This window comes from Mastomys coucha, unplaced genomic scaffold (assembly GCF_008632895.1).
Source record: "Mastomys coucha isolate ucsf_1 unplaced genomic scaffold, UCSF_Mcou_1 pScaffold21, whole genome shotgun sequence".
Taxonomy (NCBI): domain Eukaryota; kingdom Metazoa; phylum Chordata; class Mammalia; order Rodentia; family Muridae; genus Mastomys; species Mastomys coucha.
This window is the reverse complement of record NW_022196904.1, coordinates 148,612,449-148,622,616: the sequence shown is the minus strand read 5'-3', so window position 1 is coordinate 148,622,616 and position 10,168 is coordinate 148,612,449. Positions and strand designations below refer to the sequence as shown.

The 10,168-nt window shown below is 42.1% G+C and overlaps 1 protein-coding gene across 4 annotated transcripts in view; it reads left to right on the top strand.

Moving 5' to 3' along the window:
• Positions 1-10,168, top strand: part of Gcnt1 (glucosaminyl (N-acetyl) transferase 1) — a 34,474-nt gene that overhangs the window by 8,425 nt on the left and 15,881 nt on the right. Inside the window, exon 2 of one of the 4 annotated variants that reach the window (XM_031389873.1) lies at positions 7,664-7,772. The exons of the other annotated variants lie outside the window; for them this stretch is intronic. The gene's annotated coding sequence lies outside the window, so the exon portion shown is untranslated. The remainder of the gene's footprint in view (positions 1-7,663; positions 7,773-10,168) is intronic. 4 annotated transcript variants of the gene reach the window in all.

Genomic DNA, 10,168 nt, shown 5'->3' with positions numbered 1-10,168 from the left:
GTGTGTGTGCATCTGTCTCTGTGTGTGTGTGTATGTGTGTGTGCATCTGTCTTTGTGTGTGTGTGTGTATAGTTTTGTACTTTTATGCAGTGCTAGGGATCAAATGCAGGACCTCTAGAATGCTTGACAAGTGTTTACTATTGGCATAAATTTCATCTTTCTGATGAAATATTTTTGAAATAAATTACACAGAATGTAATAACAAATTTCTAAACCCCCTGAACATAAACTGTGGCCCCCAAAAATGCATTTAAAAACCCCAAAAAGCAAAAATATGGGGCTGGAGAACTTGCTTATGGTTACTATCATGCACACACACAAATATTATGTTAAAAATAGATATATAAGAAGTTTACATTATAAGGTAGATTGATAGATTGATCGTGGCCATTAATATTTTAAGTCAAAAATAAATTCTATTAATATATCTTTGAAAAGCTTAGTTGACTGGTATAGAATTATTTGCTGTTGATAGTAAAGTTATCTGAGTTGGAGAGGGAATGTAGGAAGAGAATCTATATTTGAATGATAGATAATGACCTCAAGGAAATGTCACAAGGAAGATTTCATTCCTCCCGGAGTGCAGAACTGAACGGTGACCGTGGATGGGAATGTGGAAGGACAAAACCCTAGTGAAGTTCCAGGCTGGGTGTAGCCTCTATGTCCCACACCATCCTGATCTTTAGAAAACCATTTAGAACTGGATGTGTTTGTGCATGCCTTTAATTCCAACATTTGATGTCAGAGTCTGAGAGATCTCTGAGTTCAAAGCCAGCCTGATCTCCAAAATCCGGTCACAGCTACATAAGAATCTCCTTTTTACAAAACAAACAAGCAAACAAACAAACAGAAAAAGTCATTTAGACCTCAATGGTCTCTTTTCCCATCAATTACACTAGCAGTTTGGATCTTTAAACTAGACCAACTTTTTTCTTTAAGATTCTGGACCTGTAAGTTGGTGAAATGCTGTTATGTCCCTGACTTTAAGTATTTACCTTATTATCTGAAGGACTAAGAAATAAGTCCAGAAGCATAGGACCTTGTTTCTTTATGCCAACATTTTTCTTGAATTACAGGACAGCAGTATGTACCCACACCCCACACCCAGAAGACCCGAGTAACCATGCCCATGAGTCTGAACTCCATAGTTTCTTTCAGTTTTACAATGGCACATTGTTCCAAAAATAGTGTTTAATTACCCTTATGAAGTCTGCAATTTTCTCTAGAAGGCTTGGCAAATAAACACTGTGAGTTCCTCGAGAGCTAGTCCTATGAATTATTTATTTCGGTATTTTCCTCCCCAGAACCTGGAATCTGTTTTGAGTAAGGTGCTCGGTATAGAATTATAATTGAATGCACTGAAGAATTTCATAGTAACTTTGAATTGCACTGGAGTATATAATAGCATGCTGGAAAAGAAAGGATTTTCTCTGGGTTGGAGAGATGATTCAGTGGCTAACAGTGGACCCGAGTTCATGACCACAGCACCTGTGTAAAAGCTGCATATGCTTGTATTCACAGCATTGGAGAACAGAGACTGATGGATCTCTTAACTCACTGGCCAGCTAGCCTAGCCAAAATGGTGAGCTTCTGGTTCACTGAGAGACCTGTCTCAGGCAGTAAGGTAGAGAGTGATAGAGGAAGACATCCCCTCCCATGTCTTCTCACCTCTGAATGTTGGGAATTGAGGCTAGCTGCATTGCATAGCTAGACCTAATCTCAAAACTAAACAAACAACAAATTTAGCAAAACTTGGATGTACAGGAAGGGTGAACAATAATAGAGTTTACTCTGTGTTAAATATAGTATAAGCATGTTATAGATTGGTTCGCTTTTTAAAAATTTTTAATGTGTATTTGTATTTTACCTACATGTATCTATGCTTTATGTGTCCAAGGAGGCTAAAAGGAGGCGTTGGATCCCCTGAGATGGAGTTACAAATGGTTGTGAGCTGCCATGTGCGTACTAGAAATTGGATTTGGAGGCGTCTGGAAGAGCAGACGGTGCTTTGCGTTTAACACTGAGCTTCCCTTCGAGCCCACTTACTCTTTAGTATTATGGAGGGAGGTAGGCTGTGTTTGAGGCAGGGTCTTACACAGACCAGGCTGGCCTTGAATTTTCCATCATCTTACTGCCTCTGCCTCTTGAGTAGTGTGGTTATATATGAGTGTTCACCTATCATACCTAGTTTGGCTCACTTAATCTTAAAAACTCTAGTTTTATGTATGAATATTTTCCCAACTAAATTATTTAATTTTTTTTTTAGTGAAAGAAGCTAATATATACATATTCTATATATCTGTAATATATATTCATTTCACTATATATTGTAACCTCAAACTTCATTGATAATGTGCGATTTTATGTTTTTATGTACCAGTGAAAGAAATACATTTAAATTTTTTTTGAAAGTAGACACTGCAGCTTAGAGATCATAAGGCCTTTTTGGAGTCTAAGTTGTCACTTAAGTGATGGGTGCCAGGGCTCCAGCTGGCTCTGGGTGGCTGCAGAGGTCACTGGGATCAGATTCTCTTCTTCCTCATTTGTGAGCAAACTCAAGAGAAAGTATTGAAGCAATAGCTGATTGTGAAGAATACAGAAGGGAACCTTGGTGAGAGACCAATCGCATTACAGCTGAAACGGTGACAAATGTCATAGAGTCTATGCATGTGTTTCTCGGAGTTAAAATAATTTCAGAGAGTTGTAGATGAAATTGAACTATGTAACTTATGGCTCATTTTGGAGGGCATTCAAGGTGTACAGAGATTTATAAGTACTGGTATAGGAATGCTTTTCCTGGGAATTCTAAAGAAATCCTTTGAAAGAAAAAGCTAGAAACATACGAAGATATTCATAGCAAATACTCATAGCAATATAGTTTGGAAGTACCCCAATTCAGCTCTATGATACAAATTGTGGTAAAAACAGTAAAGATTCTTGATATCCAGGAAATGGAAAATGGCAGAAGATAATGCCCACCGCCCATTAGTGTGAGCAAATAAGAGAGTCTGCAACATTCTCAGATCCTTACGAAAAGCAGTGGAGAAGTGTGAACCCAGGGCCAGGAGAGGCAGCCAGGGGAGGCTCAGTGGCCTTGCCTGTCTTGTGCAAGACCCTAGGTTCGATACCCTGCAACCCTCCAAATGGAACAAACCTGAAGAATATGAACTGATACCATTGTGAATACGTTTTTGAGAAAATATCATGGTGCTTTGTGAATATTTGTACTAGAGCTTATGTTGGAGTATTGATGCCTGTTTAGAAATTTAAAACTTCCTTCTTTGAGAATTTCACACATGTATACTATGTATTTTGATCATATGCACTCCCCAGTCTTCATCTCCAGTACCAACCACCCCCACCCCCCACAGCCAGAATTCAACTTCATTGGCCTCTCCCTTTCCTCTTTTAAAAGAAATGTAACCCACTGGGTCCAAAATGACTGCTCCTCAGACCTCATGGCGGTGGAACCATTGAAACATGGTCAGCCCACTAGACTCCTCTAGCTATCTATCATGAACGGCCCAAAACTCTCCTAGGGGTGACTCATGAGCTTCTTCTTCATCCATGCTGGAATGTTGACTGGTTTGATTAATGTCTTCTATACCTCAGTCTATAATGGTGGGTGAGGTTTCACAGTTGGATTTTGAAGCAATATAAGGCCATGTGCAGAGCCCAGGTCATGAAGAGGCCCCTGGGGACTTTAGGCTGACACACTTCCTAGGAGAGTTTATGATATCCAGCCTGCAGGAAGACCGGGGTAGAAGGGTTGGAGGTATGTGGAAATCTAGGGGACATATAGGGAGCCCTTAATGACTGCCTGCTGTGTGGTTCTTGGCTATAAATAAAGCCTGTGCTCTGGCTTCTGTCCAGGGTGTCAGCCCTTCCTCATCTCTGACTGCTGCTAAACTAGAGCAGATGACCACATGGAAAGTAGTTGAAGCCTCGGTTTTTTATTACTCTGATTATTCCATGAGAACAAAACTGGCTACTCGGAGGGTTGTGGTGAAGACTAAATGAGAATGTAAGTGAAAACTCTTGCTCATTATTAATATAACCATTCCTCTAAGTGGTGGGGACGGTAACTGCCTTTAATCCAAGCACTTGAGAGGCAGGGGCAGAGGCAGGTGGATCTCAGACAAACCCAGTCTCAAAAACAAAAAGAAAAGAAGAGAAGAAAGAAGAAAGAAGAGGAGGGGGAGGAGGAGGACCAGAAGGAAGAAACAAACAAACCCTTAGTCCTGGACATTTCTGCATTCATCCTCAGATGCACATCTAATTCAAAGGCACTCAATGTGAGAGGTAGATAATTTTTATTTAAGCTTACACCACTATCCCCATTCCCAGCAGACCCAAGACACAGCAGACAGCCTCTCTAGCCCTGGCCCTTGTGAACCTGCTAAGGAGCAGCTAAGAACATTAACACCCAGGAATTTGGCACCCCTGACCCAATTCAGCACTCTCCCTTTCTAACTTTAAAGTTCAGAAACAGTGGGATAAGCCCCAAGCAGGATGAGAACTTTACCCAAAAGGAGGCCTGTGGTTTGGGGTTTCTCTATAAATGCTCTTTCTGTAGCCGCCAACAGTAAGTCCTTTGGATTCCTGCTCTGTTCCTTGACTCCCTGACCCACTGCAACTTGGACCATCTGGTTACAGAACTTGAGTTTCTTTGTCTGGAGGCAGATTCATTTAACAGAAAAGCATCAAAGAGGCTGCCCTACTTTTTAGGGGAGGTATGGGTATGTTTGAATGTTGGGGTTGCTTATTCTCTGTCTCTCTGCCTCTGCCTCTGCCTCTGCCTCTGCCTCTGCCTCTGCCTCTGCCTCTGTCTCTGTCTGTCTCTGTCTCTGTCTCTCTCTCTGTCTCTCTGTCTCTGTCTCTGTCTCTGTCTCTGTCTCTCTCTCTCTCTCTCTCTCTCTCTCTCTCTCTCTCTCTCTCTCTTTCTTTCCTAACTGAATAAGCGTGAGCTAAGTTCAGAATATGGTATGAATAGTCAGAGATAGGGAAAGGGTCTGAGACTAGTCAGTAGTCTGGTAAACAGGGGCTCACTGGAACACACACATAGATTAGTTTTTACTGTGACACTAAAGTCCCCAGTTGACTGAGCAGCATTGTGCTAAAGTTTTGCTGCTAAGTCATCACTAAGTGAGATAGGGGCTGTAGATTGGCCTCAGGTCCTTGCACATTCAAAGCCTGCAACCCCCGGCTCCATGATCTCTATTTTTGGATGAGGAAACTTAACACTCAGAGGGGTTAAGGAAGTTCTACTGTCTGTTAGGAAGTGGCCAGTTAGTTTATATACTTTTATGTTTGCCTTCACCTCTTTTGGCCCAGTGTCTTCTAATAGTGGGTGATGGGCTTCAAGGATGCAGTGCCCATGTGATTAGTGGGAGGGACCATGTGGAAGATGTTTAGCTGAGTTGTTTAACATGCCAGAAGCAAGAGGGTAAAGAGCTCTTGTCATGGCTAATAGGTGGCCTTGTACTGTCATTCGGAATGAAAATATGTCAATCATCACATTTACCAAACCAAAGGTACAGAACTTGGGGGCAGTCTCTGAAATTCAAATGGTGTTTGAATTTCTGGAACTAGGGAAGCACTGAGGTGACAGGAGAATTTGTGGTAGGGTTTGTTTGGAGCCTTGGGCCTGTCATGTGACAAACAGAATGGGCTGAGGCTTCTTCTTGCTCAGTTTCCACAGCAACAAAAATCTCTGCTGAAGAGTTGCTATTGGTTATCTTCATGTCTGATGAGAAAAACCTGGATTGGACAAAATGAACATGAGAGTAACTTTCCAGCCTGAGGTTTTCTTTTCATCAAACTATGCTGTCATAATCATACTTATAGACTAACCTACTGGGACATTCAGAATACATGTAAGACGCCTGCAGGCTGTCACTTGGAGGGGGTCAGGGGAATCCTTTCCTGGTTTTGGGCCTGTGATAATGAGGTTGAAGATTCCTTTTAGACACGATTTTCTGTGTATATGTGAGCGGATGTGAGTCTGTTGGGTCTGTGGAGACTAGACTAGTCTGTGAACCAGCCCTCTGGCTGCCTAGGCTGCCTGAGGGTAGGGCTTCCCCTGTGAAAGGCTTAGTTCCTCACACTTCAGCACGCTGGGGTAACACTACACCAGCTTGGCTGAGGAAGCATAACAACCTTTGAGAAAAGGATTCTGCAATCTTTGTTCTGAGAAAAGCTGAAGTTCTTTTTTTTCTTCCTTCTTTCCTTTTTTATCTTTTCTTTCTTTCTTTTCTCTTTCTTTCTTTCTTTCTTTCTTTCTTTTTCTTTCTGTCTTTCTCTCTTCCTTTCTTTTTTTCTTTCTTTCTTTCTGCCTTTCTTTCTTTCTTTCTTTCTTCCTGCCTTTCTTTCTTTCTTTCTTTCTTTCTTCCTGTCTTTCTTTCTTTCTTCCTGTCTTTCTTCCTTCCTTCCTTCCTTTTTTTCTTTCTTTCTTTCTTTCTTTCTTTCTTTCTTCCTGCCTTTCTTTCTTTCTTTAACACGTGCTGGGGATTGGACCCGAAGTCCTGTACATGCTAGGCAAGCATTCTGTTACTGAGTTACAACCTCAGTTCATCTCTAAATTCTTATACCAGGAAAGTAGAGCTATCCTTTTCCCCTATGAATAACCTTGCATCCTACCTACCTGTGTGTCCTATTAATAATTCCCTTCAGCGCCTATGTAAAAGTCACTTAAAATACGCTTCTGAGTCACATGCTTTGGGACCAAGTGTAGTTCAGTGTGTGGCACTTGCCTAGCATGAGGAAGGCAGCTTTGGGTTTGAGCCCCAGCACTACAGAGAGGTAGGTAGGTGGATAGACAGACAGATGAATGATAGACAGACAGATATGTGCTGCTTTCTGGCACTAGTTTGGCTGCTCTAATACCTTGTACTACTGGGATCTGAGAGAATCTGTCCTTTTGTGTCTTTGCATTTCAGTATACTTTTGGGGTCATCTGTGTTACAGTGTGTGTGACTTCATCTCTTTTAAGGCTGAATACCATTCCACTCCATTGACAGAACACATTTTGTTTCTCTCTTCTTCTTCTAATTTCATGTCTTTTGGGTACTTAGTAGCTTCCTTTGGCTTTAAAGGAGTGTGTGAAATGTATAAAATTGCTATAGTTAAAGTCATGTGTGTTTCTAGCACAAAATTTTAACTTGAAAGAGAGATTTGGTAAAGGATATTAGTAATGGAGAAATGAAGCTAGGATGGGGGGTGGCTTTTGTTGTGGAAAACACAGCGTTATATTAAATCTTGAAGTCCCCTTTGAATTGAGGAAAAGCTGCCCCTAATCCCTCAGTTTCCCCTTATCCTGGGCTTTGACCATTCTCTACTATAGTAGCTACACTCAGTGGAGTCCAAGAGAGGTCCCGCTGTGATAGAGGGTCTCTGCAAGTGCATTGATGCCAGATGACTCTCCTCAGGAGAAAGACTCATGCAAGCTAGCACTAGCTTTCTTTCATTTTTGGTGTGTGTGTGTGTGTGTGTGTGTGTGTGTGTGTGTGTGTATGAGTGAAAGAGAGAGACAGACAGACAGACAGAGACAGAGACACAGGCACCTGGAAAACAAAGTCTATTTTATGATTTCTCTGTACTTGCTGCTTGTAAAGAAAGTTTTCAGAGCAGTGTCTTCATTCTTCCTTAATTTCCTTCCAATTAGGTTAAGGTCTGAACACTTCCATTATTACTGGAATGGTCTATGTAAACCAGACAGGCCTTGAATTCACAGAGATCCACCTGCCTCAGCCTCTTCTTTGCTGGGATTAAAGGTAAATGTGGGCCTAGCTGCCATTCATCATTTTACAGGTAAGGGATCCTGGAGGAACCTGGAGCAGAGCAGAGTTGGCTATGCTACTGTGCAAACTGTAGCCTGCTTCTCAGGTGTGCACATTTTGTAAGGATTTGTGTCTGTGTGTGTGTGTGTGTGTGTGTGTGTGTGTGTGTGTGTGTAAGAGAGAGAGAGAGAGAGAGAGAGAGAGAGAGAGAGAGAGAGCATTTGCCACTCTTCTACATGCAGTTGGTATGCTGAAAATCAAGCCAAGTTGCACAACATCAGGATAAACTACATTATCTCTTACTCACCTTCCTGTTGGCTGACTGTGCACCAGACTCTACTTCCTTCCTGTGTTCCTTGCCTGAGGTCTCTACTTCCTGAGCAGACACAACATGAGGGAATGCCTTATCTCCTCAGCCCTCCCCTTTGGGGAGATTCGAGTAACCTGTGATTGGTGAAGCTAGTTGGAATTCCTTTCTACACACCCCGCCCCTTTCTTCTTTGCATCCCTTGGGGACTGCCTCCTCTTTCCTGCAAACTGTGTGGTGTTCATAGCTCTGCCTTTCAGGGATTGCGCTGAGACAAAGGGAGGAGTGAACACTGCCCACTAATGGGTGAAGGGCATGAGGAATTCTCCAAGTGATGGCTAGTGTCCATTCTGAAATGAATAAGAAAGATTTCTGTAGAATTCTCTCTGCCTTTAGTTCAGCCATGAGGACTGGTTTTCCTTCTGTAGGTGATATACAATTGAAGCTTAATTTTATTTAATCACAGTGAAAATTAGTTAAGAAGGCTTAGGATATCTATCACTAATGCACACCAAGTATTCTAGAATAGTATATTATAAAGTGTTTAATATATAATTAAACAGAGGCTAGAACTGCACCTGCAGTTCTTCCCAAGACTTCATAGACACACTGGCTGTTTGCTTATGTATTATGGGTTTTTTATTTGTTTGTTTGTTTTTTGTTTTGTTTTGTTTGGGACAGTTTCTCTGTGTAGTACTGGCTGTCACGAAACTCCCTCTGTGGATTATCAGTCAGGTCTTGAACTCAGAGATTCCCCTGCCTCTACTGTGATTAAAGGCATGCTCCATCACATCTGGTTGAAGCAGCCATGTTTAAACCTGATTGGTCAGCCAATTATATGTCTCAATTTCATCATTACCTTAAAAACTATTTTTAAGGTGTAGTCTTTGAGGGTACCAAGGAGTCTCAGAGGATAAGGGAGTAGTCTGTGCTTCCAGTGGGGTTGAGTTTCGTTTCCAGCACCTGCATGAGGTAGCTCACAACCACCTGTAACTCTATAGTTCCAAGGGATCCAATGCCTCTGGCCTCCGTGGGCACGTGTATAAATCCACACACACACACACACACACACACACACACACAATTAAAACTTAAAGGTACTTTTTTAAAAATAAAAATGAAGTCTTTGCTTGGTGTAGATGTAAAGATTTATTTATTTTTATTTTAAGGATATTGCTATTTTGTCTGCATGTAAGTGTACCACATGTATTCAGAAGCCAGAGGAGGATGTCAGATCCCCAGAGACTGGAATTACAGTTGTTTTTAGGGTGTCATGTTTGTGCTGGGAGCTGAACCCAGGTGCTCTGGAAGAGCAGCCAGTGTTCTTAACTGGTGAGTCATCTTTGCAGCCCTATACCATGAACATTTAAAACCTGACTGGTGAGAAGGTTAGGCCAAAGAGCAGCAAGTTTGAGGTCATCTGAGCTATATAGCAGGACCTTGCCCCACAAAACAAAGCAAGAAATAACAACAAAGACCTGTTTCCACAAGTGTGCCACAGACTACACATCTGGTCCAGTGCCCTGTTGTAGAGCTGATGACTGACTGTGAACTCTGCAGGAGACAGGGCTCCTGGGCCATCAGTGAAGGAGTTCTGTGAGAGCAGCAGTAAGAGCTGAGGATTTGCATTTTCCACTTAGGATGTCTGTGTGTGTGTGTGTGTGTGTGTGTGTGTGTGCATGTGTGTGCTGCACGTCTGTGAGGGTAGGTGCCCATGGGCCATGATAGGCATATGGATGTCAGAGGGCAGCTTTGAGAGTCAGTTTTCTCCTTCTACTATGGGATCTGAATATTGAACTCAAGTCATTAGGTCTGCACTGCAAGCCACATTACCTGCTGAGCCATTTTATTGGCCTAGATTGTTTCTGTTTTGTGTTGTTGTTTGTTTGCTTGCTTGCTTCTTCTTCCTCTTCCACTTCTTTTCCTCCTCCTCCTCCCTTCCTCTTCCTCCTCCTCTTCTTTCGCCTCCTTCCCTCCTTCCCTCCCTCTTTCTTTCTTCCTTCCTTCCTTCCTTCCTTTCTTTTCTTCCTCTTCTTCTTCTTCTTCTTCTTCTTCTTCTTCTTCTTCTTCTTCTTCTTCTTCT